Here is a 25,726-nt window from a genome sequence, read left to right on the forward strand (position 1 = left end):
TTTCAGCTAAACGCCGAACTCGCGAACTGATTACACTGCAGAGCCACAGGCGCCTCGCTTTTCTCCATTCTCTGGGTTAGGGTGAAAAAAAAACACTGCTGGTATTAGCTGGCCTGCTGGGAGTACCTCTTCTTCACTGATAAGCAAGATTTGTGTTTCATCTTTCGCAAGCTGTATAGATTTCTTTCAAAACAAGTTGTTCCAGAAAGGAAACGAACACTTGCATTCGCCTGAATTAAAAGGCATGGGATTTGCCCGTAAGGATAAATTCTGTACAGTAAGACAGGAAGAAAGGCACCGCTGGGAATCGGACCCAGGATCTCCTGTTTACTAGACAGGCGCTTTAGCCAACTAAGCCACGGCGCTGGCAAAGTGCTGTCCTTTGACGGCCACTTGGACACGTCTCAACTGCTCTGAGACATCTGCGTTCGGTGTGCACCGAGCCTGCTCGCCTTGCAAGTTGCTTCATTTACATGCGATAGCTCCACCACTAAGAGAAAGGATGAGAAATGGCTTTTATCTGGCACTTTTCATGTCAGAGGATCTCAATCTGCTTTCCGTGTACAAGAGGATGTCCAACTCATGTAGCTAAAGACGTAGACGACAGTGCTCCACTGAAATCTTGATCTCACAACCCTCGGCATGACTCCGCTGTGTTCTGCTTTAGACAAAGGGGGGAAAAGACTTCTTTCATCACACGTTTTGCACTGTTTACGGTGTTTGCAGTGCTCTTTCTTAAATGAAATCCAGGAATCGGCACCATATGAGGTGTGACTAGATAATATTGGAACAAGTAGCCTCGCCATTCCATGCGTGACGTGAGCAAAGTGTAATTCCTGTCTTTATAGTGTGCTTGTTAGAGACTTAGCTGGCACCCAGAGCGCTTTAAATCCGGGAGTCAGCAGCCCAAGACAAGAGAGCTTCCTTCGTCTATGTTTTTTGCGTGAAGGGGGGAAACAATGCGTGTGCTGCAAACGATCTTAGTATCGAAGTGCCGTCCCACATAACCGATCCGAACAATCTGCTTTACAGAGGAGCACTGCCGGAGCTTATCGTTGGCAAACTGAAGACCAGGCCGACCTCTTCTGTGACTCTTGAACACTGAATCTCAAGGTTGAGAATTCAAGCTCCACGCTGGCGGGAAATTCCATAGGTAATGATCCCATTTTCTTGCATGCTAATCAAAAGAAATATTAAGAAACTTTTCCCGATACCAGTTTTTTACAAAAGTAAAGGCACACGGCACATGTGTGCCACATCACGTCCGAGTTTAGTGACAACTACCTCAGAGATTGTAAGCTGGGTAGTTTCAGATCAGATCACTTTTTTTACCAAAGGTTCAAGCAAACCCGAATACTTTTGCAAGAGACATTTCAGAATCCCAGTCAAATCCAGTACGATTGCTGGATCCTTCGAATTCGACTGAACTATAGCACAGATCTGCTGTCCACCATTTGAATACTGTGGGTGTGTTGTATAAGCCACATGGCCAAAATAGTTCTAAAACAGGAGATGCATCCTCGTTTAGGAATGTGGTATAAAGTGAAATGGTCTGGGAAGAGTCCTACGTTTGAACAGTTCAAAATAGACGTAAAGGGGTATTTACGGACTCTTTCGAAATGTAAGAACAAGCTGTGCGGACCTTATCTTTATTTACCTTGTGTAATCGTTTTTCATAAAGTGTAATTGTATTATAGCATGTGCCCCTGATGATTTTCTTCATACGTTATATGTGCTCTTGTTTGTATTGTATGTAGTTTTGTTGTTCAAATAAAACGTAAAAGACACAACTTTCCGGATGCGGCTGCTGTAAAAATAAAATGACATCAAGGGTGCTGTACGCAGAGGTCTGAAACCTGCTCCACAGAAGATCTTTATCCAGAGGTGTTAAAGAAGTCGAGATCTCACCATGAGAGGGGAAGCATCTCAGAAAAAGCAGGTGCAGTCGGTTCCACGGTCATAACGCCACTAAGTCGGGTGACAAGAGCAAAACCCACCCGACCTCCTCCGAGCAAGTAATGAGACAAAGAGACAGCACACAGCGGGTAGCGTGGCCGAGCGGTCTAAGGTGCTGGATTAAGGCTCCAGTCTCTTTGGGGGCGTGGGTTCGAATCCCACTGCTACCAGGCGCTTCTGTTGCGACCCCTTTTCAGCTGACTTCAGACGAAAGGGAGGGAACTGCCTTTTGGCAGTCTCTCGAGAAACTAAGCAAAGTGTTTAAAGATACTTTCTCAGCTTGACATCAAGGCACAAAACAAAAACCCTCTTGCGTCCTCTCACCCCAAAAGCGCTTTGCCACTTTTTGCGTTATGCAGGGAACGACGTCTGCCCAGATCACTTTTGTGTCAATGCAAATCGTAGTGTGCCCTCCGTTTTAATGTTGGCTGTGCTGGTGTGCCGCTTCTGTCTGTGAAAATTGAATGTTCTGCTTCTTCACACCGAATCGTTGGCGGGGGTTGAGCTTGTTAAATCTTTGCGCATAGCGCTCCTTTGGAAGTACTTTGTCCAAGTTCAAAAGCGATCGTGGCATTTACTTCATGCGTTCAAGAAGCATGCCTCGCACGACAGATTTAAATGGGGAATGGAGCCTGCTTCTTGCTGTTTTTCCTGTGGTTGCAGTTAGAAAGTTGATCGTGCTTTCACATTCTGTTAACAGTATTCACTGGCTGAGCTTTATCAGTTGGTTCGAAAAGGAATCTCTGCTTCGGTTCCAGAAAAGTCATCTGTAGTGTGTTTTTTTCCGTGCCCATGGCAGCCTTTTAAAGCTGGTAGTAATGGCGGCGAAGTTAATTTTTTATCCTCTTTAAAAGAATAAGGACGGGCTGGGGCGAGCTGCATTTACCACTCTTTCAGCTAAACGCCGAACTCGCGAACTGATTACACTGCAGAGCCACAGGCGCCTCGCTTTTCTCCATTCTCTGGGTTAGGGTGAAAAAAAAACACTGCTGGTATTAGCTGGCCTGCTGGGAGTACCTCTTCTTCACTGATAAGCAAGATTTGTGTTTCATCTTTCGCAAGCTGTATAGATTTCTTTCAAAACAAGTTGTTCCAGAAAGGAAACGAACACTTGCATTCGCCTGAATTAAAAGGCATGGGATTTGCCCGTAAGGATAAATTCTGTACAGTAAGACAGGAAGAAAGGCACCGCTGGGAATCGGACCCAGGATCTCCTGTTTACTAGACAGGCGCTTTAGCCAACTAAGCCACGGCGCCGGCAAAGTGCTGTCCTTTGACGGCCACTTGGACACGTCCCAACTGCTCTGAGACATCTGCGTTCGGTGTGCACCGAGCCTGCTCGCCTTGCAAGTTGCTTCATTTACATGCGATAGCTCCACCACTAAGAGAAAGGATGAGAAATGGCTTTTATCTGGCACTTTTCATGTCAGAGGATCTCAATCTGCTTTCCGTGTACAAGAGGATGTCCAACTCATGTTGCTAAAGACGTAGACGACAGTGCTCCACTGAAATCTTGATCTCACAACCCTCGGCATGACTCCGCTGTGTTCTGCTTTAGACAAAGGGGGGAAAAGACTTCTTTCATCACACGTTTTGCACTGTTTACGGTGTTTGCAGTGCTCTTTCTTAAATGAAATCCAGGAATCGGCACCATATGAGGTGTGACTAGATAATATTGGAACAAGTAGCCTCGCCATTCCATGCGTGACGTGAGCAAAGTGTAATTCCTGTCTTTATAGTGTGCTTGTTAGAGACTTAGCTGGCACCCAGAGCGCTTTAAATCCGGGAGTCAGCAGCCCAAGACAAGAGAGCTTCCTTCGTCTATGTTTTTTGCGTGAAGGGGGGAAACAATGCGTGTGCTGCAAACGATCTTAGTATCGAAGTGCCGTCCCACATAACCGATCCGAACAATCTGCTTTACAGAGGAGCACTGCCGGAGCTTATCGTTGGCAAACTGAAGACCAGGCCGACCTCTTCTGTGACTCTTGAACACTGAATCTCAAGGTTGTGAATTCAAGCTCCACGCTGGCGGGAAATTCCATAGGTAATGATCCCATTTTCTTGCATGCTAATCAAAAGAAATATTAAGAAACTTTTCCCGATACCAGTTTTTTACAAAAGTAAAGGCACACGGCACATGTGTGCCACATCACGTCCGAGTTTAGTGACAACTACCTCAGAGATTGTAAGCTGGGTAGTTTCAGATCAGATCACTTTTTTTATCAAAGGTTCAAGCAAACCCGAATACTTTTGCAAGAGACATTTCAGAATCCCAGTGAAATCCAGTACGATTGCTGGATCCTTCGAATTCGACTGAACTATAGCACAGATCTGCAGTCCACCATTTGAATACTGTGGGTGTGTTGTATAAGCCACATGGCCAAAATAGTTCTAAAACAGGAGATGCATCCTCGTTTAGGAATGTGGTATAAAGTGAAATGGTCTGGGAAGAGTCCTACGTTTGAACAGTTCAAAATAGACGTAAAGGGGTATTTACGGACTCTTTCGAAATGTAAGAACAAGCTGTGCGGACCTTATCTTTATTTACCTTGTGTAATCGTTTTTCATAAAGTGTAATTGTATTATAGCATGTGCCCCTGATGATTTTCTTCATACGTTATATGTGCTCTTGTTTGTATTGTATGTAGTTTTGTTGTTCAAATAAAACGTAAAAGACACAACTTTCCGGATGCGGCTGCTGTAAAAATAAAATGACATCAAGGGTGCTGTACGCAGAGGTCTGAAACCTGCTCCACAGAAGATCTTTATCCAGAGGTGTTAAAGAAGTCGAGATCTCACCATGAGAGGGGAAGCATCTCAGAAAAAGCAGGTGCAGTCGGTTCCACGGTCATAACGCCACTAAGTCGGGTGACAAGAGCAAAACCCACCCGACCTCCTCCGAGCAAGTAATGAGACAAAGAGACAGCACACAGCGGGTAGCGTGGCCGAGCGGTCTAAGGTGCTGGATTAAGGCTCCAGTCTCTTTGGGGGCGTGGGTTCGAATCCCACTGCTACCAGGCGCTTCTGTTGCGACCCCTTTTCAGCTGACTTCAGACGAAAGGGAGGGAACTGCCTTTTGGCAGTCTCTCGAGAAACTAAGCAAAGTGTTTAAAGATACTTTCTCAGCTTGACATCAAGGCACAAAACAAAAACCCTCTTGCGTCCTCTCACCCCAAAAGCGCTTTGCCACTTTTTGCGTTATGCAGGGAACGACGTCTGCCCAGATCACTTTTGTGTCAATGCAAATCGTAGTGTGCCCTCCGTTTTAATGTTGGCTGTGCTGGTGTGCCGCTTCTGTCTGTGAAAATTGAATGTTCTGCTTCTTCACACCGAATCGTTGGCGGGGGTTGAGCTTGTTAAATCTTTGCGCATAGCGCTCCTTTGGAAGTACTTTGTCCAAGTTCAAAAGCGATCGTGGCATTTACTTCATGCGTTCAAGAAGCATGCCTCGCACGACAGATTTAAATGGGGAATGGAGCCTGCTTCTTGCTGTTTTTCCTGTGGTTGCAGTTAGAAAGTTGATCGTGCTTTCACATTCTGTTAACAGTATTCACTGGCTGAGCTTTATCAGTTGGTTCGAAAAGGAATCTCTGCTTCGGTTCCAGAAAAGTCATCTGTAGTGTGTTTTTTTCCGTGCCCATGGCAGCCTTTTAAAGCTGGTAGTAATGGCGGCGAAGTTAATTTTTTATCCTCTTTAAAAGAATAAGGACGGGCTGGGGCAAGCTGCATTTACCACTCTTTCAGCTAAACGCCGAACTCGCGAACTGATTACACTGCAGAGCCACAGGCGCCTCGCTTTTCTCCATTCTCTGGGTTAGGGTGAAAAAAAAACACTGCTGGTATTAGCTGGCCTGCTGGGAGTACCTCTTCTTCACTGATAAGCAAGATTTGTGTTTCATCTTTAGCAAGCTGTATAGATTTCTTTCAAAACAAGTTGTTCCAGAAAGGAAACGAACACTTGCATTCGCCTGAATTAAAAGGCATGGGATTTGCCCGTAAGGATAAATTCTGTACAGTAAGACAGGAAGAAAGGCACCGCTGGGAATCGGACCCAGGATCTCCTGTTTACTAGACAGGCGCTTTAGCCAACTAAGCCACGGCGCCGGCAAAGTGCTGTCCTTTGACGGCCACTTGGACACGTCTCAACTGCTCTGAGACATCTGCGTTCGGTGTGCACCGAGCCTGCTCGCCTTGCAAGTTGCTTCATTTACATGCGATAGCTCCACCACTAAGAGAAAGGATGAGAAATGGCTTTTATCTGGCACTTTTCATGTCAGAGGATCTCAATCTGCTTTCCGTGTACAAGAGGATGTCCAACTCATGTAGCTAAAGACGTAGACGACAGTGCTCCACTGAAATCTTGATCTCACAACCCTCGGCATGACTCCGCTGTGTTCTGCTTTAGACAAAGGGGGGAAAAGACTTCTTTCATCACACGTTTTGCACTGTTTACGGTGTTTGCAGTGCTCTTTCTTAAATGAAATCCAGGAATCGGCACCATATGAGGTGTGACTAGATAATATTGGAACAAGTAGCCTCGCCATTCCATGCGTGACGTGAGCAAAGTGTAATTCCTGTCTTTATAGTGTGCTTGTTAGAGACTTAGCTGGCACCCAGAGCGCTTTAAATCCGGGAGTCAGCAGCCCAAGACAAGAGAGCTTCCTTCGTCTATGTTTTTTGCGTGAAGGGGGGAAACAATGCGTGTGCTGCAAACGATCTTAGTATCAAAGTGCCGTCCCACATAACCGATCCGAACAATCTGCTTTACAGAGGAGCACTGCCGGAGCTTATTGTTGGCAAACTGAAGACCAGGCCGACCTCTTCTGTGACTCTTGAACACTGAATCTCAAGGTTGAGAATTCAAGCTCCACGCTGGCGGGAAATTCCATAGGTAATGATCCCATTTTCTTGCATGCTAATCAAAAGAAATATTAAGAAACTTTTCCCGATACCAGTTTTTTACAAAAGTAAAGGCACACGGCACATGTGTGCCACATCACGTCCGAGTTTAGTGACAACTACCTCAGAGATTGTAAGCTGGGTAGTTTCAGATCAGATCACTTTTTTTACCAAAGGTTCAAGCAAACCCGAATACTTTTGCAAGAGACATTTCAGAATCCCAGTCAAATCCAGTACGATTGCTGGATCCTTCGAATTCGACTGAACTATAGCACAGATCTGCTGTCCACCATTTGAATACTGTGGGTGTGTTGTATAAGCCACATGGCCAAAATAGTTCTAAAACAGGAGATGCATCCTCGTTTAGGAATGTGGTATAAAGTGAAATGGTCTGGGAAGAGTCCTACGTTTGAACAGTTCAAAATAGACGTAAAGGGGTATTTACGGACTCTTTCGAAATGTAAGAACAAGCTGTGCGGACCTTATCTTTATTTACCTTGTGTAATCGTTTTTCATAAAGTGTAATTGTATTATAGCATGTGCCCCTGATGATTTTCTTCATACGTTATATGTGCTCTTGTTTGTATTGTATGTAGTTTTGTTGTTCAAATAAAACGTAAAAGACACAACTTTCCGGATGCGGCTGCTGTAAAAATAAAATGACATCAAGGGTGCTGTACGCAGAGGTCTGAAACCTGCTCCACAGAAGATCTTTATCCAGAGGTGTTAAAGAAGTCGAGATCTCACCATGAGAGGGGAAGCATCTCAGAAAAAGCAGGTGCAGTCGGTTCCACGGTCATAACGCCACTAAGTCGGGTGACAAGAGCAAAACCCACCCGACCTCCTCCGAGCAAGTAATGAGACAAAGAGACAGCACACAGCGGGTAGCGTGGCCGAGCGGTCTAAGGCGCTGGATTAAGGCTCCAGTCTCTTTGGGGGCGTGGGTTCGAATCCCACTGCTGCCAGGTGCTTCTGTTGTGACCCCTTTTCAGCTGACTTCAGACGAAAGGGAGGGAACTGCCTTTTGGCAGTCTCTCGAGAAACTAAGCAAAGTGTTTAAAGATACTTTCTCAGCTTGACATCAAGGCACAAAACAAAAACCCTCTTGCGTCCTCTCACCCCAAAAGCGCTTTGCCACTTTTTGCGTTATGCAGGGAACGACGTTTGCCCAGATCACTTTTGTGTCAATGCAAATCGTAGTGTGCCCTCCGTTTTAATGTTGGCTGTGCTGGTGTGCCGCTTCTGTCTGTGAAAATTGAATGTTCTGCTTCTTCACACCGAATCGTTGGCGGGGGTTGAGCTTGTTAAATCTTTGCGCATAGCGCTCCTTTGGAAGTACTTTGTCCAAGTTCAAAAGCGATCGTGGCATTTACTTCATGCGTTCAAGAAGCATGCCTCGCACGACAGATTTAAATGGGGAATGGAGCCTGCTTCTTGCTGTTTTTCCTGTGGTTGCAGTTAGAAAGTTGATCGTGCTTTCACATTCTGTTAACAGTATTCACTGGCTGAGCTTTATCAGTTGGTTCGAAAAGGAATCTCTGCTTCGGTTCCAGAAAAGTCATCTGTAGTGTGTTTTTTTCCGTGCCCATGGCAGTCTTTTAAAGCTGGTAGTAATGGCGGCGAAGTTAATTTTTTATCCTCTTTAAGAGAATAAGGACGGGCTGGGGCGAGCTGCATTTACCACTCTTTCAGCTAAACGCCGAACTCGCGAACTGATTACACTGCAGAGCCACAGGCGCCTCGCTTTTCTCCATTCTCTGGGTTAGGGTGAAAAAAAAACACTGCTGGTATTAGCTGGCCTGCTGGGAGTACCTCTTCTTCACTGATAAGCAAGATTTGTGTTTCATCTTTCGCAAGCTGTATAGATTTCTTTCAAAACAAGTTGTTCCAGAAAGGAAACGAACACTTGCATTCGCCTGAATTAAAAGGCATGGGATTTGCCCGTAAGGATAAATTCTGTACAGTAAGACAGGAAGAAAGGCACCGCTGGGAATCGGACCCAGGATCTCCTGTTTACTAGACAGGCGCTTTAGCCAACTAAGCCACGGCGCCGGCAAAGTGCTGTCCTTTGACGGCCACTTGGACACGTCTCAACTGCTCTGAGACATCTGCGTTCGGTGTGCACCGAGCCTGCTCGCCTTGCAAGTTGCTTCATTTACATGCGATAGCTCCACCACTAAGAGAAAGGATGAGAAATGGCTTTTATCTGGCACTTTTCATGTCAGAGGATCTCAATCTGCTTTCCGTGTACAAGAGGATGTCCAACTCATGTAGCTAAAGACGTAGACGACAGTGCTCCACTGAAATCTTGATCTCACAACCCTCGGCATGACTCCGCTGTGTTCTGCTTTAGACAAAGGGGGGAAAAGACTTCTTTCATCACACGTTTTGCACTGTTTACGGTGTTTGCAGTGCTCTTTCTTAAATGAAATCCAGGAATCGGCACCATATGAGGTGTGACTAGATAATATTGGAACAAGTAGCCTCGCCATTCCATGCGTGACGTGAGCAAAGTGTAATTCCTGTCTTTATAGTGTGCTTGTTAGAGACTTAGCTGGCACCCAGAGCGCTTTAAATCCGGGAGTCAGCAGCCCAAGACAAGAGAGCTTCCTTCGTCTATGTTTTTTGCGTGAAGGGGGTAAACAATGCGTGTGCTGCAAACGATCTTAGTATCGAAGTGCCGTCCCACATAACCGATCCGAACAATCTGCTTTACAGAGGAGCACTGCCGGAGCTTATCGTTGGCAAACTGAAGACCAGGCCGACCTCTTCTGTGACTCTTGAACACTGAATCTCAAGGTTGAGAATTCAAGCTCCACGCTGGCGGGAAATTCCATAGGTAATGATCCCATTTTCTTGCATGCTAATCAAAAGAAATATTAAGAAACTTTTCCCGATACCAGTTTTTTACAAAAGTAAAGGCACACGGCACATGTGTGCCACATCACGTCCGAGTTTAGTGACAACTACCTCAGAGATTGTAAGCTGGGTAGTTTCAGATCAGATCACTTTTTTTACCAAAGGTTCAAGCAAACCCGAATACTTTTGCAAGAGACATTTCAGAATCCCAGTCAAATCCAGTACGATTGCTGGATCCTTCGAATTCGACTGAACTATAGCACAGATCTGCAGTCCACCATTTGAATACTGTGGGTGTGTTGTATAAGCCACATGGCCAAAATAGTTCTAAAACAGGAGATGCCTCCTCGTTTAGGAATGTGGTATAAAGTGAAATGGTCTGGGAAGAGTCCTACGTTTGAACAGTTCAAAATAGACGTAAAGGGGTATTTACGGACTCTTTCGAAATGTAAGAACAAGCTGTGCGGACCTTATCTTTATTTACCTTGTGTAATCGTTTTTCATAAAGCGTAATTGTATTATAGCATGTGCCCCTGATGATTTTCTTCATACGTTATATGTGCTCTTGTTTGTATTGTATGTAGTTTTGTTGTTCAAATAAAACGTAAAAGACACAACTTTCCGGATGCGGCTGCTGTAAAAATAAAATGACATCAAGGGTGCTGTACGCAGAGGTCTGAAACCTGCTCCACAGAAGATCTTTATCCAGAGGTGTTAAAGAAGTCGAGATCTCACCATGAGAGGGGAAGCATCTCAGAAAAAGCAGGTGCAGTCGGTTCCACGGTCATAACGCCACTAAGTCGGGTGACAAGAGCAAAACCCACCCGACCTCCTCCGAGCAAGTAATGAGACAAAGAGACAGCACACAGCGGGTAGCGTGGCCGAGCGGTCTAAGGTGCTGGATTAAGGCTCCAATCTCCTTGGGGGCGTGGGTTCGAATCCCACTGCTGTCAGGTGCTTCTGTTGTGACCCCTTTTCAGCTGACTTCAGACGAAAGGGAGGGAACTGCCTTTTGGCAGTCTCTCGAGAAACTAAGCAAAGTGTTTAAAGATACTTTCTCAGCTTGACATCAAGGCACAAAACAAAAACCCTCTTGCGTCCTCTCACCCCAAAAGCGCTTTGCCACTTTTTGCGTTATGCAGGGAACGACGTCTGCCCAGATCACTTTTGTGTCAATGCAAATCGTAGTGTGCCCTCCGTTTTAATGTTGGCTGTGCTGGTGTGCCGCTTCTGTCTGTGAAAATTGAATGTTCTGCTTCTTCACACCGAATCGTTGGCGGGGGTTGAGCTTGTTAAATCTTTGCGCATAGCGCTCCTTTGGAAGTACTTTGTCCAAGTTCAAAAGCGATCGTGGCATTTACTTCATGCGTTAAAGAAGCATGCCTCGCACGACAGATTTAAATGGGGAATGGAGCCTGCTTCTTGCTGTTTTTCCTGTGGTTGCAGTTAGAAAGTTGATCGTGCTTTCACATTCTGTTAACAGTATTCACTGGCTGAGCTTTATCAGTTGGTTCGAAAAGGAATCTCTGCTTCGGTTCCAGAAAAGTCATCTGTAGTGTGTTTTTTTCCGTGCCCATGGCAGTCTTTTAAAGCTGGTAGTAATGGCGGCGAAGTTAATTTTTTATCCTCTTTAAAAGAATAAGGACGGGCTGGGGCGAGCTGCATTTACCACTCTTTCAGCTAAACGCCGAACTCGCGAACTGATTACACTGCAGAGCCACAGGCGCCTCGCTTTTCTCCATTCTCTGGGTTAGGGTGAAAAAAAAACACTGCTGGTATTAGCTGGCCTGCTGGGAGTACCTCTTCTTCACTGATAAGCAAGATTTGTGTTTCATCTTTCGCAAGCTGTATAGATTTCTTTCAAAACAAGTTGTTCCAGAAAGGAAACGAACACTTGCATTCGCCTGAATTAAAAGGCATGGGATTTGCCCGTAAGGATAAATTCTGTACAGTAAGACAGGAAGAAAGGCACCGCTGGGAATCAGACCCAGGATCTCCTGTTTACAAGACAGGCGCTTTAGCCAACTAAGCCACGGCGCCGGCAAAGTGCCGTCCTTTGACGGCCACTTGGACACGTCTCAACTGCTCTGAGACATCTGCGTTCGGTGTGCACCGAGCCTGCTCGCCTTGCAAGTTGCTTCATTTACATGCGATAGCTCCACCACTAAGAGAAAGAATGAGAAATGGCTTTTATCTGGCACTTTTCATGTCAGAGGATCTCAATCTGCTTTCCGTGTACAAGAGGATGTCCAACTCATGTAGCTAAAGACGTAGACGACAGTGCTCCACTGAAATCTTGATCTCACAACTCTCGGCATGACTCCGCTGTGTTCTGCTTTAGACAAAGGGGGGAAAAGACTTCTTTCATCACACGTTTTGCACTGTTTACGGTGTTTGCAGTGCTCTTTCTTAAATGAAATCCAGGAATCGGCACCATATGAGGTGTGACTAGATAATATTGGAACAAGTAGCCTCGCCATTCCATGCGTGACGTGAGCAAAGTGTAATTCCTGTCTTTATAGTGTGCTTGTTAGAGACTTAGCTGGCACCCAGAGCGCTTTAAATCCGGGAGTCAGCAGCCCAAGACAAGAGAGCTTCCTTCGTCTATGTTTTTTGCGTGAAGGGGGTAAACAATGCGTGTGCTGCAAACGATCTTAGTATCGAAGTGCCGTCCCACATAACCGATCCGAACAATCTGCTTTACAGAGGAGCACTGCCGGAGCTTATCGTTGGCAAACTGAAGACCAGGCCGACCTCTTCTGTGACTCTTGAACACTGAATCTCAAGGTTGTGAATTCAAGCTCCACGCTGGCGGGAAATTCCATAGGTAATGATCCCATTTTCTTGCATGCTAATCAAAAGAAATATTAAGAAACTTTTCCCGATACCAGTTTTTTACAAAAGTAAAGGCACACGGCACATGTGTGCCACATCACGTCCGAGTTTAGTGACAACTACCTCAGAGATTGTAAGCTGGGTAGTTTCAGATCAGATCACTTTTTTTATCAAAGGTTCAAGCAAACCCGAATACTTTTGCAAGAGACATTTCAGAATCCCAGTGAAATCCAGTACGATTGCTGGATCCTTCGAATTCGACTGAACTATAGCACAGATCTGCAGTCCACCATTTGAATACTGTGGGTGTGTTGTATAAGCCACATGGCCAAAATAGTTCTAAAACAGGAGATGCATCCTCGTTTAGGAATGTGGTATAAAGTGAAATGGTCTGGGAAGAGTCCTACGTTTGAACAGTTCAAAATAGACGTAAAGGAGTATTTACGGACTCTTTCGAAATGTAAGAACAAGCTGTGCGGACCTTATCTTTATTTACCTTGTGTAATCGTTTTTCATAAAGTGTAATTGTATTATAGCATGTGCCCCTGATGATTTTCTTCATACGTTATATGTGCTCTTGTTTGTATTGTATGTAGTTTTGTTGTTCAAATAAAACGTAAAAGACACAACTTTCCGGATGCGGCTGCTGTAAAAATAAAATGACATCAAGGGTGCTGTACGCAGAGGTCTGAAACCTGCTCCACAGAAGATCTTTATCCAGAGGTGTTAAAGAAGTCGAGATCTCACCATGAGAGGGGAAGCATCTCAGAAAAAGCAGGTGCAGTCGGTTCCACGGTCATAACGCCACTAAGTCGGGTGACAAGAGCAAAACCCACCCGACCTCCTCCGAGCAAGTAATGAGACAAAGAGACAGCACACAGCGGGTAGCGTGGCCGAGCGGTCTAAGGTGCTGGATTAAGGCTCCAATCTCCTTGGGGGCGTGGGTTTGAATCCCACTGCTGCCAGGCGCTTCTGTTGCGACCCCTTTTCAGCTGACTTCAGACGAAAGGGAGGGAACTGCCTTTTGGCAGTCTCTCGAGAAACTAAGCAAAGTGTTTAAAGATACTTTCTCAGCTTGACATCAAGGCACAAAACAAAAACCCTCTTGCGTCCTCTCACCCCAAAAGCGCTTTGCCACTTTTTGCGTTATGCAGGGAACGACGTCTGCCCAGATCACTTTTGTGTCAATGCAAATCGTAGTGTGCCCTCCGTTTTAATGTTGGCTGTGCTGGTGTGCCGCTTCTGTCTGTGAAAATTGAATGTTCTGCTTCTTCACACCGAATCGTTGGCGGGGGTTGAGCTTGTTAAATCTTTGCGCATAGCGCTCCTTTGGAAGTACTTTGTCCAAGTTCAAAAGCGATCGTGGCATTTACTTCATGCGTTCAAGAAGCATGCCTCGCACGACAGATTTAAATGGGGAATGGAGCCTGCTTCTTGCTGTTTTTCCTGTGGTTGCAGTTAGAAAGTTGATCGTGCTTTCACATTCTGTTAACAGTATTCACTGGCTGAGCTTTATCAGTTGGTTCGAAAAGGAATCTCTGCTTCGGTTCCAGAAAAGTCATCTGTAGTGTGTTTTTTTCCGTGCCCATGGCAGTCTTTTAAAGCTGGTAGTAATGGCGGCGAAGTTAATTTTTTATCCTCTTTAAAAGAATAAGGACGGGCTGGGGCGAACTGCATTTACCACTCTTTCAGCTAAACGCCGAACTCGCGAACTGATTACACTGCAGAGCCACAGGCGCCTCGCTTTTCTCCATTCTCTGGGTTAGGGTGAAAAAAAAACACTGCTGGTATTAGCTGGCCTGCTGGGAGTACCTCTTCTTCACTGATAAGCAAGATTTGTGTTTCATCTTTCGCAAGCTGTATAGATTTCTTTCAAAACAAGTTGTTCCAGAAAGGAAACGAACACTTGCATTCGCCTGAATTAAAAGGCATGGGATTTGCCCGTAAGGATAAATTCTGTACAGTAAGACAGGAAGAAAGGCACCGCTGGGAATCGGACCCAGGATCTCCTGTTTACTAGACAGGCGCTTTAGCCAACTAAGCCACGGCGCCGGCAAAGTGCTGTCCTTTGACGGCCACTTGGACACGTCTCAACTGCTCTGAGACATCTGCGTTCGGTGTGCACCGAGCCTGCTCGCCTTGCAAGTTGCTTCATTTACATGCGATAGCTCCACCACTAAGAGAAAGGATGAGAAATGGCTTTTATCTGGCACTTTTCATGTCAGAGGATCTCAATCTGCTTTCCGTGTACAAGAGGATGTCCAACTCATGTAGCTAAAGACGTAGACGACAGTGCTCCACTGAAATCTTGATCTCACAACCCTCGGCATGACTCCGCTGTGTTCTGCTTTAGACAAAGGGGGGAAAAGACTTCTTTCATCACACGTTTTGCACTGTTTACGGTGTTTGCAGTGCTCTTTCTTAAATGAAATCCAGGAATCGGCACCATATGAGGTGTGACTAGATAATATTGGAACAAGTAGCCTCGCCATTCCATGCGTGACGTGAGCAAAGTGTAATTCCTGTCTTTATAGTGTGCTTGTTAGAGACTTAGCTGGCACCCAGAGCGCTTTAAATCCGGGAGTCAGCAGCCCAAGACAAGAGAGCTTCCTTCGTCTATGTTTTTTGCGTGAAGGGGGGAAACAATGCGTGTGCTGCAAACGATCTTAGTATCGAAGTGCCGTCCCACATAACCGATCCGAACAATCTGCTTTACAGAGGAGCACTGCCGGAGCTTATCGTTGGCAAACTGAAGACCAGGCCGACCTCTTCTGTGACTCTTGAACACTGAATCTCAAGGTTGTGAATTCAAGCTCCACGCTGGCGGGAAATTCCATAGGTAATGATCCCATTTTCTTGCATGCTAATCAAAAGAAATATTAAGAAACTTTTCCCGATACCAGTTTTTTACAAAAGTAAAGGCACACGGCACATGTGTGCCACATCACGTCCGAGTTTAGTGACAACTACCTCAGAGATTGTAAGCTGGGTAGTTTCAGATCAGATCACTTTTTTTATCAAAGGTTCAAGCAAACCCGAATACTTTTGCAAGAGACATTTCAGAATCCCAGTGAAATCCAGTACGATTGCTGGATCCTTCGAATTCGACTGAACTATAGCACAGATCTGCAGTCCACCATTTGAATACTGTGGGTGTGTTGTATAAGCCACATGGCCAAAATAGTTCTAAAACAGGAGATGCATCCTCGTTTAGGAATGTGGTATAAAGTGAAATGGTCTGGGAAGAGTCCTACGTTTGAACAGTTCAAAATAGACGTAAAGGAGTATTTACGGACTCTTTCGAAATGTAAGAACAAGCTGTGCGGACCTTATCTTTATTTACCTTGTGTAATCGTTTTTCATAAAGTGTAATTGTATTATAGCATGTGCCCCTGATGATTTTCTTCATACGTTATATGTGCTCTTGTTTGTATTGTATGTAGTTTTGTTGTTCAAATAAAACGTAAAAGACACAACTTTCCGGATGCGGCTGCTGTAAAAATAAAATGACATCAAGGGTGCTGTACGCAGAGGTCTGAAACCTGCTCCACAGAAGATCTTTATCCAGAGGTGTTAAAGAAGTCGAGATCTCACCATGAGAGGGGAAGCATCTCAGAAAAAGCAGGTGCAGTCGGTTCCACGGTCATAACGCCACTAAGTCGGGTGACAAGAGCAAAACCCACCCGACCTCCTCCGAGCAAGTAATGAGACAAAGAGACAGCACACAGCGGGTAGCGTGGCCGAGCGGTCTAAGGTGCTGGATTAAGGCTCCAATCTCCTTGGGGGCGTGGGTTTGAATCCCACTGCTGCCAGGCGCTTCTGTTGCGACCCCTTTTCAGCTGACTTCAGACGAAAGGGAGGGAACTGCCTTTTGGCAGTCTCTCGAGAAACTAAGCAAAGTGTTTAAAGATACTTTCTCAGCTTGACATCAAGGCACAAAACAAAAACCCTCTTGCGTCCTCTCACCCCAAAAGCGCTTTGCCACTTTTTGCGTTATGCAGGGAACGACGTCTGCCCAGATCACTTTTGTGTCAATGCAAATCGTAGTGTGCCCTCCGTTTTAATGTTGGCTGTGCTGGTGTGCCGCTTCTGTCTGTGAAAATTGAATGTTCTGCTTCTTCACACCGAATCGTTGGCGGGGGTTGAGCTTGTTAAATCTTTGCGCATAGCGCTCCTTTGGAAGTACTTTGTCCAAGTTCAAAAGCGATCGTGGCATTTACTTCATGCGTTCAAGAAGCATGCCTCGCACGACAGATTTAAATGGGGAATGGAGCCTGCTTCTTGCTGTTTTTCCTGTGGTTGCAGTTAGAAAGTTGATCGTGCTTTCACATTCTGTTAACAGTATTCACTGGCTGAGCTTTATCAGTTGGTTCGAAAAGGAATCTCTGCTTCGGTTCCAGAAAAGTCATCTGTAGTGTGTTTTTTTCCGTGCCCATGGCAGTCTTTTAAAGCTGGTAGTAATGGCGGCGAAGTTAATTTTTTATCCTCTTTAAAAGAATAAGGACGGGCTGGGGCGAGCTGCATTTACCACTCTTTCAGCTAAACGCCGAACTCGCGAACTGATTACACTGCAGAGCCACAGGCGCCTCGCTTTTCTCCATTCTCTGGGTTAGGGTGAAAAAAAAACACTGCTGGTATTAGCTGGCCTGCTGGGAGTACCTCTTCTTCACTGATAAGCAAGATTTGTGTTTCATCTTTCGCAAGCTGTATAGATTTCTTTCAAAACAAGTTGTTCCAGAAAGGAAACGAACACTTGCATTCGCCTGAATTAAAAGGCATGGGATTTGCCCGTAAGGATAAATTCTGTACAGTAAGACAGGAAGAAAGGCACCGCTGGGAATCGGACCCAGGATCTCCTGTTTACTAGACAGGCGCTTTAGCCAACTAAGCCACGGCGCCGGCAAAGTGCTGTCCTTTGACGGCCACTTGGACACGTCTCAACTGCTCTGAGACATCTGCGTTCGGTGTGCACCGAGCCTGCTCGCCTTGCAAGTTGCTTCATTTACATGCGATAGCTCCACCACTAAGAGAAAGGATGAGAAATGGCTTTTATCTGGCACTTTTCATGTCAGAGGATCTCAATCTGCTTTCCGTGTACAAGAGGATGTCCAACTCATGTAGCTAAAGACGTAGACGACAGTGCTCCACTGAAATCTTGATCTCACAACTCTCGGCATGACTCCGCTGTGTTCTGCTTTAGACAAAGGGGGGAAAAGACTTCTTTCATCACACGTTTTGCACTGTTTACGGTGTTTGCAGTGCTCTTTCTTAAATGAAATCCAGGAATCGGCACCATATGAGGTGTGACTAGATAATATTGGAACAAGTAGCCTCGCCATTCCATGCGTGACGTGAGCAAAGTGTAATTCCTGTCTTTATAGTGTGCTTGTTAGAGACTTAGCTGGCACCCAGAGCGCTTTAAATCCGGGAGTCAGCAGCCCAAGACAAGAGAGCTTCCTTCGTCTATGTTTTTTGCGTGAAGGGGGGAAACAATGCGTGTGCTGCAAACGATCTTAGTATCGAAGTGCCGTCCCACATAACCGATCCGAACAATCTGCTTTACAGAGGAGCACTGCCGGAGCTTATCGTTGGCAAACTGAAGACCAGGCCGACCTCTTCTGTGACTCTTGAACACTGAATCTCAAGGTTGTGAATTCAAGCTCCACGCTGGCGGGAAATTCCATAGGTAATGATCCCATTTTCTTGCATGCTAATCAAAAGAAATATTAAGAAACTTTTCCCGATACCAGTTTTTTACAAAAGTAAAGGCACACGGCACATGTGTGCCACATCACGTCCGAGTTTAGTGACAACTACCTCAGAGATTGTAAGCTGGGTAGTTTCAGATCAGATCACTTTTTTTATCAAAGGTTCAAGCAAACCCGAATACTTTTGCAAGAGACATTTCAGAATCCCAGTCAAATCCAGTACGATTGCTGGATCCTTCGAATTCGACTGAACTATAGCACAGATCTGCAGTCCACCATTTGAATACTGTGGGTGTGTTGTATAAGCCACATGGCCAAAATAGTTCTAAAACAGGAGATGCATCCTCGTTTAGGAATGTGGTATAAAGTGAAATGGTCTGGGAAGAGTCCTACGTTTGAACAGTTCAAAATAGACGTAAAGGAGTATTTACGGACTCTTTCGAAATGTAAGAACAAGCTGTGCGGACCTTATCTTTATTTACCTTGTGTAATCGTTTTTCATAAAGTGTAATTGTATTATAGCATGTGCCCCTGATGATTTTCTTCATACGTTATATGTGCTCTTGTTTGTATTGTATGTAGTTTTGTTGTTCAAATAAAACGTAAAAGACACAACTTTCCGGATGCGGCTGCTGTAAAAATAAAATGACATCAAGGGTGCTGTACGCAGAGGTCTGAAACCTGCTCCACAGAAGATCTTTATCCAGAGGTGTTAAAGAAGTCGAGATCTCACCATGAGAGGGGAAGCATCTCAGAAAAAGCAGGTGCAGTCGGTTCCACGGTCATAACGCCACTAAGTCGGGTGACAAGAGCAAAACCCACCCGACCTCCTCCGAGCAAGTAATGAGACAAAGAGACAGCACACAGCGGGTAGCGTGGCCGAGCGGTCTAAGGTGCTGGATTAAGGCTCCAATCTCCTTGGGGGCGTGGGTTCGAATCCCACTGCTGTCAGGTGCTTCTGTTGTGACCCCTTTTCAGCTGACTTCAGACGAAAGGGAGGGAACTGCCTTTTGGCAGTCTCTCGAGAAACTAAGCAAAGTGTTTAAAGATACTTTCTCAGCTTGACATCAAGGCACAAAACAAAAACCCTCTTGCGTCCTCTCACCCCAAAAGCGCTTTGCCACTTTTTGCGTTATGCAGGGAACGACGTCTGCCCAGATCACTTTTGTGTCAATGCAAATCGTAGTGTGCCCTCCGTTTTAATGTTGGCTGTGCTGGTGTGCCGCTTCTGTCTGTGAAAATTGAATGTTCTGCTTCTTCACACCGAATCGTTGGCGGGGGTTGAGCTTGTTAAATCTTTGCGCATAGCGCTCCTTTGGAAGTACTTTGTCCAAGTTCAAAAGCGATCGTGGCATTTACTTCATGCGTTAAAGAAGCATGCCTCGCACGACAGATTTAAATGGGGAATGGAGCCTGCTTCTTGCTGTTTTTCCTGTGGTTGCAGTTAGAAAGTTGATCGTGCTTTCACATTCTGTTAACAGTATTCACTGGCTGAGCTTTATCAGTTGGTTCGAAAAGGAATCTCTGCTTCGGTTCCAGAAAAGTCATCTGTAGTGTGTTTTTTTCCGTGCCCATGGCAGTCTTTTAAAGCTGGTAGTAATGGCGGCGAAGTTAATTTTTTATCCTCTTTAAAAGAATAAGGACGGGCTGGGGCGAGCTGCATTTACCACTCTTTCAGCTAAACGCCGAACTCGCGAACTGATTACACTGCAGAGCCACAGGCGCCTCGCTTTTCTCCATTCTCTGGGTTAGGGTGAAAAAAAAACACTGCTGGTATTAGCTGGCCTGCTGGGAGTACCTCTTCTTCACTGATAAGCAAGATTTGTGTTTCATCTTTCGCAAGCTGTATAGATTTCTTTCAAAACAAGTTGTTCCAGAAAGGAAACGAACACTTGCATTCGCCTGAATTAAAAGGCATGGGATTTGCCCGTAAGGATAAATTCTGTACAGTAAGACAGGAAGAAAGGCACCGCTGGGAATCAGACCCAGGATCTCCTGTTTACAAGACAGGCGCTTTAGCCAACTAAGCCACGGCGCCGGCAAAGTGCCGTCCTTTGACGGCCACTTGGACACGTCTCAACTGCTCTGAGACATCTGCGTTCGGTGTGCACCGAGCCTGCTCGCCTTGCAAGTTGCTTCATTTACATGCGATAGCTCCACCACTAAGAGAAAGAATGAGAAATGGCTTTTATCTGGCACTTTTCATGTCAGAGGATCTCAATCTGCTTTCCGTGTACAAGAGGATGTCCAACTCATGTAGCTAAAGACGTAGACGACAGTGCTCCACTGAAATCTTGATCTCACAACTCTCGGCATGACTCCGCTGTGTTCTGCTTTAGACAAAGGGGGGAAAAGACTTCTTTCATCACACGTTTTGCACTGTTTACGGTGTTTGCAGTGCTCTTTCTTAAATGAAATCCAGGAATCGGCACCATATGAGGTGTGACTAGATAATATTGGAACAAGTAGCCTCGCCATTCCATGCGTGACGTGAGCAAAGTGTAATTCCTGTCTTTATAGTGTGCTTGTTAGAGACTTAGCTGGCACCCAGAGCGCTTTAAATCCGGGAGTCAGCAGCCCAAGACAAGAGAGCTTCCTTCGTCTATGTTTTTTGCGTGAAGGGGGGAAACAATGCGTGTGCTGCAAACGATCTTAGTATCGAAGTGCCGTCCCACATAACCGATCCGAACAATCTGCTTTACAGAGGAGCACTGCCGGAGCTTATCGTTGGCAAACTGAAGACCAGGCCGACCTCTTCTGTGACTCTTGAACACTGAATCTCAAGGTTGTGAATTCAAGCTCCACGCTGGCGGGAAATTCCATAGGTAATGATCCCATTTTCTTGCATGCTAATCAAAAGAAATATTAAGAAACTTTTCCCGATACCAGTTTTTTACAAAAGTAAAGGCACACGGCACATGTGTGCCACATCACGTCCGAGTTTAGTGACAACTACCTCAGAGATTGTAAGCTGGGTAGTTTCAGATCAGATCACTTTTTTTATCAAAGGTTCAAGCAAACCCGAATACTTTTGCAAGAGACATTTCAGAATCCCAGTGAAATCCAGTACGATTGCTGGATCCTTCGAATTCGACTGAACTATAGCACAGATCTGCAGTCCACCATTTGAATACTGTGGGTGTGTTGTATAAGCCACATGGCCAAAATAGTTCTAAAACAGGAGATGCATCCTCGTTTAGGAATGTGGTATAAAGTGAAATGGTCTGGGAAGAGTCCTACGTTTGAACAGTTCAAAATAGACGTAAAGGAGTATTTACGGACTCTTTCGAAATGTAAGAACAAGCTGTGCGGACCTTATCTTTATTTACCTTGTGTAATCGTTTTTCATAAAGTGTAATTGTATTATAGCATGTGCCCCTGATGATTTTCTTCATACGTTATATGTGCTCTTGTTTGTATTGTATGTAGTTTTGTTGTTCAAATAAAACGTAAAAGACACAACTTTCCGGATGCGGCTGCTGTAAAAATAAAATGACATCAAGGGTGCTGTACGCAGAGGTCTGAAACCTGCTCCACAGAAGATCTTTATCCAGAGGTGTTAAAGAAGTCGAGATCTCACCATGAGAGGGGAAGCATCTCAGAAAAAGCAGGTGCAGTCGGTTCCACGGTCATAACGCCACTAAGTCGGGTGACAAGAGCAAAACCCACCCGACCTCCTCCGAGCAAGTAATGAGACAAAGAGACAGCACACAGCGGGTAGCGTGGCCGAGCGGTCTAAGGTGCTGGATTAAGGCTCCAATCTCCTTGGGGGCGTGGGTTTGAATCCCACTGCTGCCAGGTGCTTCTGTTGCGACCCCTTTTCAGCTGACTTCAGACGAAAGGGAGGGAACTGCCTTTTGGCAGTCTCTCGAGAAACTAAGCAAAGTGTTTAAAGATACTTTCTCAGCTTGACATCAAGGCACAAAACAAAAACCCTCTTGCGTCCTCTCACCCCAAAAGCGCTTTGCCACTTTTTGCGTTATGCAGGGAACGACGTCTGCCCAGATCACTTTTGTGTCAATGCAAATCGTAGTGTGCCCTCCGTTTTAATGTTGGCTGTGCTGGTGTGCCGCTTCTGTCTGTGAAAATTGAATGTTCTGCTTCTTCACACCGAATCGTTGGCGGGGGTTGAGCTTGTTAAATCTTTGCGCATAGCGCTCCTTTGGAAGTACTTTGTCCAAGTTCAAAAGCGATCGTGGCATTTACTTCATGCGTTCAAGAAGCATGCCTCGCACGACAGATTTAAATGGGGAATGGAGCCTGCTTCTTGCTGTTTTTCCTGTGGTTGCAGTTAGAAAGTTGATCGTGCTTTCACATTCTGTTAACAGTATTCACTGGCTGAGCTTTATCAGTTGGTTCGAAAAGGAATCTCTGCTTCGGTTCCAGAAAAGTCATCTGTAGTGTGTTTTTTTCCGTGCCCATGGCAGTCTTTTAAAGCTGGTAGTAATGGCGGCGAAGTTAATTTTTTATCCTCTTTAAAAGAATAAGGACGGGCTGGGGCGAACTGCATTTACCACTCTTTCAGCTAAACGCCGAACTCGCGAACTGATTACACTGCAGAGCCACAGGCGCCTCGCTTTTCTCCATTCTCTGGGTTAGGGTGAAAAAAAAACACTGCTGGTATTAGCTGGCCTGCTGGGAGTACCTCTTCTTCACTGATAAGCAAGATTTGTGTTTCATCTTTCGCAAGCTGTATAGATTTCTTTCAAAACAAGTTGTTCCAGAAAGGAAACGAACACTTGCATTCGCCTGAATTAAAAGGCATGGGATTTGCCCGTAAGGATAAATTCTGTACAGTAAGACAGGAAGAAAGGCACCGCTGGGAATCGGACCCAGGATCTCCTGTTTACTAGACAGGCGCTTTAGCCAACTAAGCCACGGCGCCGGCAAAGTGCTGTCCTTTGACGGCCACTTGGACACGTCTCAACTGCTCTGAGACATCTGCGTTCGGTGTGCACCGAGCCTGCTCGCCTTGCAAGTTGCTTCATTTACATGCGATAGCTCCACCACTAAGAGAAAGGATGAGAAATGGCTTTTATCTGGCACTTTTCATGTCAGAGGATCTCAATCTGCTTTCCGTGTACAAGAGGATGTCCAACTCATGTAGCTAAAGACGTAGACGACAGTGCTCCACTGAAATCTTGATCTCACAACCCTCGGCATGACTCCGCTGTGTTCTGCTTTAGACAAAGGGGGGAAAAGACTTCTTTCATCACACGTTTTGCACTGTTTACGGTGTTTGCAGTGCTCTTTCTTAAATGAAATCCAGGAATCGGCACCATATGAGGTGTGACTAGATAATATTGGAACAAGTAGCCTCGCCATTCCATGCGTGACGTGAGCAAAGTGTAATTCCTGTCTTTATAGTGTGCTTGTTAGAGACTTAGCTGGCACCCAGAGCGCTTTAAATCCGGGAGTCAGCAGCCCAAGACAAGAGAGCTTCCTTCGTCTATGTTTTTTGCGTGAAGGGGGGAAACAATGCGTGTGCTGCAAACGATCTTAGTATCGAAGTGCCGTCCCACATAACCGATCCGAACAATCTGCTTTACAGAGGAGCACTGCCGGAGCTTATCGTTGGCAAACTGAAGACCAGGCCGACCTCTTCTGTGACTCTTGAACACTGAATCTCAAGGTTGTGAATTCAAGCTCCACGCTGGCGGGAAATTCCATAGGTAATGATCCCATTTTCTTGCATGCTAATCAAAAGAAATATTAAGAAACTTTTCCCGATACCAGTTTTTTACAAAAGTAAAGGCACACGGCACATGTGTGCCACATCACGTCCGAGTTTAGTGACAACTACCTCAGAGATTGTAAGCTGGGTAGTTTCAGATCAGATCACTTTTTTTATCAAAGGTTCAAGCAAACCCGAATACTTTTGCAAGAGACATTTCAGAATCCCAGTGAAATCCAGTACGATTGCTGGATCCTTCGAATTCGACTGAACTATAGCACAGATCTGCAGTCCACCATTTGAATACTGTGGGTGTGTTGTATAAGCCACATGGCCAAAATAGTTCTAAAACAGGAGATGCATCCTCGTTTAGGAATGTGGTATAAAGTGAAATGGTCTGGGAAGAGTCCTACGTTTGAACAGTTCAAAATAGACGTAAAGGAGTATTTACGGACTCTTTCGAAATGTAAGAACAAGCTGTGCGGACCTTATCTTTATTTACCTTGTGTAATCGTTTTTCATAAAGTGTAATTGTATTATAGCATGTGCCCCTGATGATTTTCTTCATACGTTATATGTGCTCTTGTTTGTATTGTATGTAGTTTTGTTGTTCAAATAAAACGTAAAAGACACAACTTTCCGGATGCGGCTGCTGTAAAAATAAAATGACATCAAGGGTGCTGTACGCAGAGGTCTGAAACCTGCTCCACAGAAGATCTTTATCCAGAGGTGTTAAAGAAGTCGAGATCTCACCATGAGAGGGGAAGCATCTCAGAAAAAGCAGGTGCAGTCGGTTCCACGGTCATAACGCCACTAAGTCGGGTGACAAGAGCAAAACCCACCCGACCTCCTCCGAGCAAGTAATGAGACAAAGAGACAGCACACAGCGGGTAGCGTGGCCGAGCGGTCTAAGGTGCTGGATTAAGGCTCCAATCTCCTTGGGGGCGTGGGTTTGAATCCCACTGCTGCCAGGCGCTTCTGTTGCGACCCCTTTTCAGCTGACTTCAGACGAAAGGGAGGGAACTGCCTTTTGGCAGTCTCTCGAGAAACTAAGCAAAGTGTTTAAAGATACTTTCTCAGCTTGACATCAAGGCACAAAACAAAAACCCTCTTGCGTCCTCTCACCCCAAAAGCGCTTTGCCACTTTTTGCGTTATGCAGGGAACGACGTCTGCCCAGATCACTTTTGTGTCAATGCAAATCGTAGTGTGCCCTCCGTTTTAATGTTGGCTGTGCTGGTGTGCCGCTTCTGTCTGTGAAAATTGAATGTTCTGCTTCTTCACACCGAATCGTTGGCGGGGGTTGAGCTTGTTAAATCTTTGCGCATAGCGCTCCTTTGGAAGTACTTTGTCCAAGTTCAAAAGCGATCGTGGCATTTACTTCATGCGTTCAAGAAGCATGCCTCGCACGACAGATTTAAATGGGGAATGGAGCCTGCTTCTTGCTGTTTTTCCTGTGGTTGCAGTTAGAAAGTTGATCGTGCTTTCACATTCTGTTAACAGTATTCACTGGCTGAGCTTTATCAGTTGGTTCGAAAAGGAATCTCTGCTTCGGTTCCAGAAAAGTCATCTGTAGTGTGTTTTTTTCCGTGCCCATGGCAGTCTTTTAAAGCTGGTAGTAATGGCGGCGAAGTTAATTTTTTATCCTCTTTAAAAGAATAAGGACGGGCTGGGGCGAGCTGCATTTACCACTCTTTCAGCTAAACGCCGAACTCGCGAACTGATTACACTGCAGAGCCACAGGCGCCTCGCTTTTCTCCATTCTCTGGGTTAGGGTGAAAAAAAAACACTGCTGGT

The 25,726-nt window shown here is 45.5% G+C and overlaps 11 non-coding genes across 11 annotated transcripts; 3 read left to right on the forward strand and 8 right to left on the reverse strand.

Moving 5' to 3' along the window:
- Positions 1-2,044: 2,044 nt before the first annotated feature.
- Positions 2,045-2,126, forward strand: trnal-aag (transfer RNA leucine (anticodon AAG)). The gene has a single exon. It is a non-coding gene; the product is annotated as a tRNA-Leu (tRNA).
- Positions 2,127-3,139: 1,013 nt separating this feature from the next.
- On the reverse strand, positions 3,140-3,213 carry trnat-agu (transfer RNA threonine (anticodon AGU)). The gene has a single exon. It is a non-coding gene; the product is annotated as a tRNA-Thr (tRNA).
- Positions 3,214-4,891: 1,678 nt separating this feature from the next.
- trnal-aag (transfer RNA leucine (anticodon AAG)) lies at positions 4,892-4,973 on the forward strand. Its single transcript has one exon. It is a non-coding gene; the product is annotated as a tRNA-Leu (tRNA).
- A 1,013-nt stretch (positions 4,974-5,986) lies between these two features.
- trnat-agu (transfer RNA threonine (anticodon AGU)) lies at positions 5,987-6,060 on the reverse strand. Its single transcript has one exon. It is a non-coding gene; the product is annotated as a tRNA-Thr (tRNA).
- Positions 6,061-7,738: 1,678 nt separating this feature from the next.
- trnal-aag (transfer RNA leucine (anticodon AAG)) lies at positions 7,739-7,820 on the forward strand. The gene has a single exon. It is a non-coding gene; the product is annotated as a tRNA-Leu (tRNA).
- Positions 7,821-8,833: 1,013 nt separating this feature from the next.
- trnat-agu (transfer RNA threonine (anticodon AGU)) lies at positions 8,834-8,907 on the reverse strand. Its single transcript has one exon. It is a non-coding gene; the product is annotated as a tRNA-Thr (tRNA).
- Positions 8,908-11,680: 2,773 nt separating this feature from the next.
- On the reverse strand, positions 11,681-11,754 carry trnat-ugu (transfer RNA threonine (anticodon UGU)). Its single transcript has one exon. It is a non-coding gene; the product is annotated as a tRNA-Thr (tRNA).
- A 2,773-nt stretch (positions 11,755-14,527) lies between these two features.
- On the reverse strand, positions 14,528-14,601 carry trnat-agu (transfer RNA threonine (anticodon AGU)). The gene has a single exon. It is a non-coding gene; the product is annotated as a tRNA-Thr (tRNA).
- A 2,773-nt stretch (positions 14,602-17,374) lies between these two features.
- trnat-agu (transfer RNA threonine (anticodon AGU)) lies at positions 17,375-17,448 on the reverse strand. Its single transcript has one exon. It is a non-coding gene; the product is annotated as a tRNA-Thr (tRNA).
- A 2,773-nt stretch (positions 17,449-20,221) lies between these two features.
- Positions 20,222-20,295, reverse strand: trnat-ugu (transfer RNA threonine (anticodon UGU)). The gene has a single exon. It is a non-coding gene; the product is annotated as a tRNA-Thr (tRNA).
- Positions 20,296-23,068: 2,773 nt separating this feature from the next.
- trnat-agu (transfer RNA threonine (anticodon AGU)) lies at positions 23,069-23,142 on the reverse strand. Its single transcript has one exon. It is a non-coding gene; the product is annotated as a tRNA-Thr (tRNA).
- Between the last annotated feature and the right edge of the window lie 2,584 nt (positions 23,143-25,726).

This window comes from Atractosteus spatula, chromosome 10, assembly GCF_055471065.1.
Source record: "Atractosteus spatula isolate fAtrSpa1 chromosome 10, fAtrSpa1.hap1, whole genome shotgun sequence".
NCBI classification, from domain to species: Eukaryota; Metazoa; Chordata; class Actinopteri; order Semionotiformes; family Lepisosteidae; genus Atractosteus; species Atractosteus spatula.